This window comes from Drosophila yakuba, unplaced genomic scaffold, assembly GCF_016746365.2.
Source record: "Drosophila yakuba strain Tai18E2 unplaced genomic scaffold, Prin_Dyak_Tai18E2_2.1 Segkk2_quiver_pilon_scaf, whole genome shotgun sequence".
NCBI classification, from domain to species: domain Eukaryota; kingdom Metazoa; phylum Arthropoda; class Insecta; order Diptera; family Drosophilidae; genus Drosophila; species Drosophila yakuba.
Genome location: NW_025048801.1, coordinates 764,679 through 775,610, shown reverse-complemented (window position 1 = coordinate 775,610; position 10,932 = coordinate 764,679). Strand labels below are relative to the sequence as shown.

The 10,932-nt window shown below is 42.7% G+C and overlaps 1 non-coding gene across 1 annotated transcript; it reads left to right on the top strand.

Annotated features, from left to right (window-relative positions):
* The first annotated feature begins 10,242 nt into the window (after positions 1–10,242).
* Positions 10,243–10,315, top strand: Trnak-cuu. Its single transcript has one exon. It is a non-coding gene; the product is annotated as a tRNA-Lys (tRNA).
* The last annotated feature ends 617 nt before the right edge of the window (positions 10,316–10,932 follow it).

The following is a 10,932-nucleotide window of genomic DNA, read 5'->3' as shown; positions in this document are numbered from 1 at the left end:
GGAGTTGTCAGTAGGACAAACGGGAGTAGCAAGCTTCCTAACCTAAATGCGAAAAATCTAAAATATAGAGAGTAACAAGCGTCAATTAAGTATAAAAAGGTGATAATATAAAAAAATGTATAAAAAATATAAAATTGGTAATATAAAAATATGTATAAAAAATATAAAATTGAGCACCCTCTTACCGAAGGTTGTCCTTATGAACCACCCTCCCTTTAATAAGCACTATCGTGCCCAGATCAGCCTCAATGACCTCTTCTGAGCAGAGTGGCGTTAATTTGGTACCCAGGCGTCTGTTGGTTTTTTACCAGACTTTTTCGCCTACTTGGTACTGCTTATTGCCTTTGTGTGCATTTGAGTACTTAAGTGTTTTCTCTTGAGCCTCTTTGATCTTGTAACTTATTGTCCCCGCAAGATGAACTATTTCATGAGGCTTTTTATTAGTAACCGAGTGGACAGTTTTGTTATATTCTATAGTTGCGAAAAGAATAAGGTCGGTCGCCTCGGTTATGTTTTGATCTATCTTGATGCACCGTGCGATTTTCGCTAGGTCGCAACGGGGGCGCATTTGTGACCTGTATACCATACCTATTTTCTAGGATGGTTCGTAGTATTTGTGAGTTGATGGACCTTTCATTGTCGCAGTAACCCGTTTTTGTTTTGGGGAACAGATTTATTAGTTGTAGTATCGGAGTTTTGATATCTACGATTGCTCTCGAATCGATTGGTTGGACTGTAGCGAATTTTGAAAACTTGTCGATACAAGTTAAAAAATGCTTTAGATAAGTTAAAAATGTATCTATGTGGATAATTTCCCCAGTATAACCGGGAATTGGTGTTTCCGCTATGGTTTGTTGCACTTGGTGATAATTTGTATTTCGTGGAACACGTTTTGCAATTTGCGGTGATTTCTGCCGCTAGCTGGCCCATTTTGGGAAAAAAGTAGTCACGAAGGACCTGTTTTACGTTTTCCTGTCTTGCTCTATGGGCTCTATTGTGTTCCGTGGTCATAATTTCCCTTTGCTCGGTACTGTTTGTTATATCAATGACCAAGCTCTTGCAATGTCATCGTGCTGAATGAAGGCGAGTAAAGGTAGCTCGCAGTGGATTGCATTGACGACATCTATTTTTACTAAATCTTTTAGTGAGCGAAGCAATGTTGTGCGGTCTGTAAATCGCACAATGTGACGCGTTTTTATTTTTAAAAAGGATGATTGACTTTATAAACGGGAAATCCGGCTGTTCGATCACTATTTGGTTCCTGACTCTCGGTGTAGGTCAACGACTCCTCGCTGTGGATAGTAGCGATGTCGGAGTGTGTATCATTATCTAAAGCATTTACGTTTTACCGCGACAAGGCGTGGCTACGTGGTTTTCTTTTCCCGGCTTGTAGAACACTTGTGCGTTATGTTCATCAACAAACGCTTTCCGCTTTCAGTGGTCAAGTCAAATGGCTGAGTGAAATCTGGGTATGCCAACATGACATCCTCAGACTCCAGGGTGTTTCTTAGTTTTTCGAATAATTTTCGCTGCTCGTTGGTCAGTTCCAGTTTGGCTTTCTTTAAGTGATTTGCACCAATTTTCCCAATTTTCACCTTTTAGAATATTCGTCGCACAAAGTTTTTAGAACCATGTTTATATCGTTGACATGACTCTCCATTGTTTGGGAGAAAATGATTACGTCATCGACGTAGACATAGCAAGTTTTACCGATGTGCCCTCTCAGAACATCATCGATCGCCCGTTGGAAAATACAAGGGGCATTTTTTAAACCAAAAGGTAGTCTGCAGAATTCATACTTCCCGTTGTTGATCGAAAAGCTGTCTTTTCCCGATCGCGCTCCGCGAGCTCAATTTGATGGAAGCCCGACTTCAGATCAATAGTCGTGAAGTACTGAGCTTTTCCAATGTTCGACAGTATGGTCGATTTGGATGGTATAGGATACTTGTCATCAATTTTTTTTCTGATTCAGTTTCCTGAAGTCAATAACGAGAAGTTTCTTCCTATGAACTTCTTCGTCAAAACCCTTCTTTATCAACAACCCAAATTGGGTTATTGTAAGGCGACCGGGATGGCCTTATTATTCCATCTGCTAGAAGTTGTTTAACCTCCGTATTGACGAAATCGGCTACACCCATCGGATATGGGTAAAGCTTTGAATATACGGGTTCCGGAAAGGCTTGTGATCTGTTTTTGATCATCTTTTTAAAATCTTCGTTGACGGCGTTTGGCACGCCCACGTCATCGATTTTAATAAAGTTTACATGTCTGCATTTTGAGTAAAAAATTTGTTTCGTACCATGATCATGCTCGATGATGTTTTTTGTTAGATCAATTTTTGCATTGACTCTTCTTAGAACATCCAGTCCAACAATTCCGTCATATCCGTTCAGAAAGAAGTATGACTTAACATTGAATAGATGAATCAGAAACTTTTTCTATTTTGTATGACCATGGATTGATGTAACTTCAAATAGTGTTTCCACCGGTTTGAAGTGTTTTAATTCTGTTATAGGTTTTATGTAATTTTTGGAGGCTCCTGTATCCAACAGTAACCTAATTTGCAGTCCCGCTATCGTACGAATTATGTACGGGAGCAGGCACGTTCCCCTTACAAATTACATGATTCGGGATCGGACGTGCCATCTGTGTCGATTTCCACTTTACCCTATATTCCTAGTCATTTGACTGTTCTTGAGTCGTATGGTTCAACCTCGACGACTGCGAGCTGTCTGCTCGCCCCTGAATTTAGAACGTGATGTGGGATCGACGTCCATTGGTTCAGAACCTAGGTTTTGCGTATAGCCTTTTCGAGGATTATTTGATTCATTGTTCTGTTGCATTTGGCTTTTATGTCCCTGGTTCTTAGAAAATTGAGAGCCTTTAGCTTGATTACTAGTGCCCGGCGCATTTTCTCTGAAAAGCTCCCTGGGAGTTGTTTTTTAGGATTTACCTTGTGAGGTGTTATGAAAACGGTGTCCCTGGCGACGGTTTTCCGAACTGTAAGATTTTTCTTCCAAATTTTTATTAAAGCTTGCAACGAATCAGGCTCGTTCATTGCAAGACTCTGCCCGTTAAGCCACGGCCAATGCTGATAGCAAGTCTTTGGGCGCAGCTGAAAGAACTACATGTCGGATTGATTTATTATTTAAAATAGCAGCAGTATTTGTGTCATAAGACCACAAAAAAAGTCATGTAACGGATTGCTACTCGGCTTGGGTGGTGGTGGGAGGTATTTTGGACGCACGCGCAATTGTCCAGCTGCTCCTTGCCGGCTATGTGGGGGTGTGGTCTTATCCATATAGCTCAGACTGATCATCCTCCAAATATTCAAATAAATTCGCGTGCAGCGAGAAGAATTGGTTAGGGGCTGAAAGAGTTTAACACAACACAGAAAATCGGACGACAACTACCTTTCCTCATCTTCCTTGCGATCCTCTGATGGCCTCGAGGTCCGCTAATGCCCGTCCTGCCTTGGCCGCCTCTCTCCAAAAAAACAGATACATACTTGGACGGCCCCTTTTTAGATTACTAACCCATATTCACGAGGGAGTTATCCTAGCCATAGGCAAACAAAAGGTTTTCTACCACATTATAAAATTTATTCTTAACATACTAAATGAGATTCCTTACACCTTACAACTTGAAGAAAAATGAACACGGGCCATCGACTAATACCTACGCCCGAAACCTATGTATACAATATACGGAAATCGCATGCGATATAAAAGTATGCCTTAAACAACTACAAAGATTCTGGATCTCATCTAAATTATGCGGATGCGAACAAGACGAAGGCATATAGATCGACAAAATATAAATATTTAAAGTAAACTGCTGCTGTGATGGTACAATTAAAAATGCGAAAAGAGTTAAAGAGAGACAAAGCAAAACCAACTCAGATTCCATCCCAATGTTCCGCGCTTAACCTTGAACTTGAAATTTAATTTCTCCTCTTCCCTTCGTTCAGAGGCTTTAAAACTTTTCCCTACTTTTAATCGCGCAAACAGTGGGACAAGGAGCGAAAAAATATTGTGGGCCAAATTTCTTTGCATTCTTTCTTTAATGCTCGCCACTAAAATTCAAGAGATTTGTACACTCACCAAAGATCAGGGGCTCCACCGACGGAAGGGCTTCCGTTGGTTTCCGCACCTGTTGGAGACAATAATAATCTTTTCCGCAAATATATTTTGATCTTTGACCCACTGTGCCCTAATGCGGGCTGAGCAGAACAAAAAAAAATAACAAAAAAAAAAGGAAGAAGAAGATAGGGCGCATATGGGGGACGAAAATCAGCCGATCCTTCTTTGTCACCCTTCACACACTTTTTTTTCCCACTGTCACTTTTTCCTTCTCGTCTCCGCTTACTATTGATAACTTTTTCTTCTCCTCACCGAAACACCGCTTACATAATCTATTTAACCTAAAAAAAGACTAACAAAATATCCGCCGGCCATCAGCCTTTCGATCCTCGGCTTTTCCCGCGCCGCTGATTCGCGAATTTTTTCCGTTTTCTCGTTTTTCCCGATTACGTCGATGCGTAGGCAACCGCGCGACAAAATTTACAACCCATTTTCTTCGTTTTGCTTCCGCCGAACCATAATTCAAAATGAGAACTGGGGACTTGGACTCGGGTTTCCTTTTCGTTTTCTTCCTTAGCTGCTCAATAGGAACGCGTATAAAATTGTGGACCAGTTTCTGATTCGTGCTTTTAAAAGAGAAACGTGAAGAGAATAAATTCCGAATTGGTAAAATGGGTACCGCCAGTTTGCTGATTGGGATCTAACTGGTTTTGGTTTTCTATAAGGTTTCCGCTGCTGCTTGCTGCGAGAATTCGGGAGGGAAGCGATCTGCTCCTCCAGGGGCTGAGTAATCCCTTATTTCTGGGTATTAGTTTGATCACTATTCCGCTCGATGTTGGGCCGTATTTTTACTTGATGTTATTTCACGTACTAAGCGCCAAATCTGGATAAAACAATAGACCGCTTGCACCACCGCCCAAATCGCTTACCCTGCAATTGGACTTAGCGCTGCTTTTGGCTGGATTTTCCCTTTCTTAGTGCTTCGCCATTTCCTTTCCACCGCCACTTGGTAACGTCTCTAATTTCTTCCAGCGCCAAACTCTCCTCGTGAACAGCCAAATCAGAAAAGAAAGCTGGTGTTGAGTTGAAGTCACTGTGAAGCTATCCCTGCTCTCTCCTGCCGAGCCTACGGTATTTCCCAAGATCTGACAGATGCCTATGTGGCCTCTTTCTATACTAACGCTTTTTCCAGACTTTCTTCATCTGCCCCCGTTCCCTTACGGGAACGACATGTAGATGGCGCCTCTGCTTTTCTTGCCTACCGACTGTCTTTATTGCCACAAGCGCTACAAAATGCCCCCTCCACAAGATCGGACTTGGGGATGACACTCCCAAGACTGATCACACCAAGCTTGGGGCAATTAATTATTGCCTCAGATCCTTAGCATGGTATCGCCCAACCAAATGTCCCTGCAGATCCTCTATATCGTAATACGCATTACCTAGCTTTTTCCGCAAACTGCCCTTGAGGTAGCTTGGGCCTAACTTGGCATTATATCCTGCCTGGAAATTACTCTGCTTGTGGTGCTTGTAGAACACTTCCTGGCCAACTTTGTAGGAAACTTCTCTGGATCGGAGATTGTAATTTCGTTCATTCTTTTCGTTCTGCTTCCTCATCACCTCGACAGCCTTGCTGCGCACTAATTTTAAGGAATCTTCCCTAGAGAACACTGCGGAATGGTCTCGCAGCAAACCCAAAGCTTTTAACAATTTATAGGTGGACCCAGATACGACAAAATGCTGCCCGAACATCATGTAGTAGGGCGTAGTACCCAAGCTGGATTGAACCGCCGATCGTAGAGCACAACAAATACTACTCAGCTCTTCGTCCCAGTTATTCTGATCAGGCCTAACATAGGATCTTATAATTCCTGTTGCAGGTATTTTATGACCACCTCGGCTGATAGCTTTTTGAGTGCCTTTATGAAGACGAACTTGGAGTAATGGTCTAAAACGATGAAAATTCCAATATTTCCGCTTCTAGAGCGCGGATACGGGCCCAAGAAATCGATATATAATCTTTGGAAAAATCTTTCTGACTCCGGAGGAACCCGTATTGGCGGTCTCTGAACAGTATTAGGAGCTTTTGTCATCTTAGAAGTATCACAAGCTAGAACATATGATTTTACAATGCCTCCGAACTCGCTCTAGCGTTTTGTGAATTCCCCCGTGCGAAGCCATAGGATGATCGTGGGCATTCTTTAAAACATCCTGGATCAAATCCTTCGGAATCCACAACTTCCAAATGAACTGATCGTTCAGGGAATCACCAGTAGCATGCTCTGTTCTCTTGTACGCCAAGCCATCGACTACTTTTATATCGGGTAACTTATCCACATTTGCTTTGAGTCGATCTACAAAACTAACATACTCTGCCGACTTGAATACTTTTGAGTCCAAATCGACCAGAGAACCGCTACTACTTTCCAATGCCTCGACCTCCTCATTTACTCTAGATAGCGCGTCGGGCCCGACATTTAGTTTGCCGCTCCGATGCTCGATTTTAAAGTTAAATCGCTGCAACTTCAGAGCCCAAGGAGCCAACCGCGAGTGTAAGTCCGGCTGCGACATGAGCCATTTGAGGTAGGCATGGTCTGTAATGACCGTGAATTCGTGGCCTTCCACATAAGCCCTAAATCTGTTAATACAAACTATCGCCGCCAGGCACTCTTGCTCCGTCACCGAGTAATTGCGTTGAGCTTTATTTAGCTTCTGAGATACGAACGCTATCGGATATTCCTTGCCATCGAAAGTTTTTTGAACCAATACTCCGCCGAGATCCAGTCTTACTTGCGTCGCACTGCACAAAAAAAGGCTTTTCGAAATCCGGACTGCGCAGAACCGGAGCTGAACATAACATTGTTTTTAACTGATCGAATGATCGAATCCTTCCACCGTCATCACAAACTTCTGTCCTGGCTTCAATAAATCAGTCAGAGGCGAGGCTACTGACGCAAAATTCTGGATAAATTTTCTATACCAGCCGACTATGCCCAAGAATCTCCGGAGACTCTTAAGAGAATTTGGCAGAGGAAAATCGGTCATGGCTGATACCTTTTCGGGATCGGTTTTTATGACCCCCTCTCCGACAATATGTCCAAGATACCTCACGGAACGCATACAGAATTTACTCTTTTCTACGTTCAACGTAAGTCCAGCCGCCTTTACATGCCCTGCAACCTCCTCTAATACCTTCAAATGTGATTCAAAGCTGTCCGACACGATCAATAAATCGTCCAAATAGACAAAGACTTCGTTCCGCAATTCCGCTGGAAAGACTTTGTCCATTAGTCGCGTCATTGTTTGCGAAGCATTGGTCAGTCCGAACGGCATAACTTTATATTGATAAAGTGGCTTTCCTGGTATCGTCGTAAATGCCGTTTTTTCGCGGGAATCTGGGTCGAGCGGTACTTGCCAATAGGCATCTTTAAGATCTAGCCTGGATATGTACATAGCCTTCGGAAGTCGACCCAAGATTCCATCTATCTGCGGGAGCGGATAAGCGTCCTTTTTGGTGACCGCATTGACCTTTCTACTGCCCAGGCAAAGACGAACCTTTCCGGGCTTTTGCACTAAGACTACTGGGGAGGACCATGCACTGTATGACTCCTCAATGACACCAAGCTTTAGAATGCGATCCACCTCTGCATACAGGAGTGTTTCCACAGCCGGTGAGACCGGAAAGTGTCGCTGCTTTACGGGCTTTGCATCTCCCACATCTATTGAATGCAAAAGAATGGAAGTTCTACCTAAACCGACTTCAGAAAAGGATGAAAACTTGCATATGACTTTTTGTAACCTCTCGCGCAGCAGAACAGTAAGGTCATGCATTGTAGCTTCGATTTCAAAAACTTGAATCTCTGGTGGCAGTAGATCGAATTTAGACCAAAAGTCAATACCTAAAATTAAATCTTGACTAAGAGATGGTATTAGGTGAAGCTCAAGATTTCTTTCCTGAGTTTTATATCGGACCGGAATATTTATTCGGCCAAACACTTCCTGCTTTTTCCCATCTGCAGTACTTATTGAAAATAATCCGCGCTTAAAAGGTACTCGACTGCTAATTATCTGCTGTGCTAAGCTACCACCTATTACGCTTACTGCTGCTCCCGTATCCATTAAACCCATAATGATGCGATCTAAAACTCGTACCTCGGCATATGGGCGTTTATCCTTATCCTTGAATCTGATTACATTAATTGTTCTGAGGGCTACCCAGTAATTTCTCATGCGCTGAGCATTCCTTGAATGAGACTTTTGACGCTCTAGATACGGCTGAATATTTGGGGAATTTGAACTTAAATCTACAAAACTTGGCAACACAACCGTTGGACTGGCGATTGTGTGTTCCCTTACGAGTTTTTTAGACATTTCGGACAAGAAGGTTTGTACGTGTTTGGTTTGCCACAACCATAACAAAATATCTTACGCTTTGCTTCGCAGTCGTGGTAGCGATGACCATCTTTGTGGCAATTCCAACAAAGCAAAGACATAGCTGCAATTTCTGCTTCGCCTTCCGCCTCGGAAAACTCGGACGCATTATCAGATAAATGCTCCTCCAAAAGTTTATAAACTTGTTTTCTATATGGGACAGCCTTCTGATACCCTCCCTTGGGATTTCCGTACGTCTTCCAAAAAGCTTTCTCTACGCCGGCATACTTCCCTTAGTTTTTCGACTGTGCGGATAGGGATATTAAGAAGTTAATGTCGTATTTCTGGCCTTAAATTCCTCTTCAATATCTCGACCATTTCCATTTCGGTTAACGGCATGTTCTCTATAGCACTGTAAAAAGAATCAAAGCCTTCCTTATCCCTCTGTTTCCGATCACGAATGGCTTCTCGGATATCAAGATCAGTGCGGGCATCTCGGAATTGCTTCCGTAACGCCAAGCACAAAGATTCCAATCTGAGATTCTGGGTTTGTTTGTGGCATCTCGAGTAGAAATCTCGCGCTTTCCCTTCGAACAAAAGGCTAGCGTTGCTGCTTAGGACCGAAAAATTTCCTTCCAAAGTTTGGCTGCTTAGCGCCTCTACACGATAAATAAAATTGTCGACACTGATTCCCTCCGGATTTCCACTAAACCGCAGCTTCTAGTTGTTTACTATTTGGCCAACCTTATCTGGCCTCTGGCTGAGGTCCGAATTGTTGCTTCTTGGCGTTCCGCGGCTCGAGACTGCTTGGCCAACCAACTGGTCCAATATTATATCCCCAAAAGAATTATTTCTAAATTCCCTTTCTTGAATACCACCTGCTGTGGCCTGAGATTGGGCAGATAGATTTGCCTGAATTAATTCGGACATTCTTTCAGACAACTGTGCGAGCAAATCGTTTTGCATAGACTGGACAGCGTTGACCACCGCGCCTTGGATCAGTTCTGTTTGAGCCACTCCCAACCGTGCTGAAGTTGAAGGGCCACTCGCAATCTGCTCGCTTGCTGCTAATATTTGTGTCTTTTGACCTCTGGTGTTCTGAGATGGTGTGGTCGCCTTTTCAAAACACACCGTGTTGCATGTGGGACAGGTAGTTTTGTTTTGTTCCGCATAGGGACTATGAAAGTATAAACTAAAATGAAGATGGTTTATAAAATGGATATTTTATCCTTAATAATATTAAAAGATTAAATAGATTTAAATTATTTAAAAGATTTTGAACGATAAAACGAGATTCGATAATCATAAATAATATTTGCTTCTTGTCATAGGTTTGCTTCCCGCAAAAATAAAATTAGCAACCTTCGGGAGTTTCGGTAAAAGATAGCTGAAAAGGGATTAGACAAATGCTGCTTATGCAGAGTTAATGGGCTATGTTTTGCTAAACTGCGATAAAGACAACAAATATATTGCCAGCCAAACTCAGAATCAATAAGCGGAAATATACCCTACTTTTGCGAATCGGTACATCGTTTTCGTTGTGAAGCGTGGCCAGTGGATTCCTTTAAAAAAAAAATTCAACTGTAAAATCCTATGCACCTCACAAACGCGAAGCCGTTTGACCGTAAATAAATTGGAGTCCGCAGCTCAGATTAATTATCCGTGGCCAGGGGTTTAGTTACTTATAACTCTACCTCCTGTCAATCCGACGCGTCTATTTAACCTTTGCTGCAGATCCCTGAAACAAATAAAAGAGAAAGATTTGTCTCGATTTTACCCACTTTATCAGGCCCGGCTAGCTCAGTCGCTAGAGCATGAGACTCTTAATCTCAGGGTCGTGGGTTCGGGCCCCACGTTGGGCGCCAGATTATTTAGAATGATAATTATTACTGTAACGGATTGCTACTCGGCTTGGGTGGTGGTGGGAGGTATTTGGGATGCACGCGCAATTGTCCAGCTGCTCCTTGACGGCTATGTGGGGTGGTGGTCTTGTCCATATACCTCAGCCTGAAAATCCTCCAAATATTCAAATAAATTCGCGTGCAGCGATAGGAATTGGTTAAGGGCTGAAAGAGCTTAACACAACACAGAAAATCGGACGACAACTACCTTTCCTCATCTTCTTGCGATCCTATGATGGCCTCGAGGTCCGCTAATGCCCGCCCTGCCTTGGCCGCCTCCCTCCAAAAAAAAAAAAAAGATACATACTTGGACGGCCCCTTTTTAGATTACTAACCCATATTCACGAGGGAGTTATCCTAGTCATAGGCAAACAAAAGGTTTTCTACCACATTCTAAAATTTATTCCTAAAATACTAAATGAGATTCTTTACACCTAACCACTTGAAGAAAAATGAACACGGGCCATCGACTAATACCTACGCCCGAAACCAATGTATACAATATACGGAAAAAAAAGTATGCCTTAAACAACTACAAAGATTCTGGTGTAAACATAACTTAAAAGCAAACTTCACAA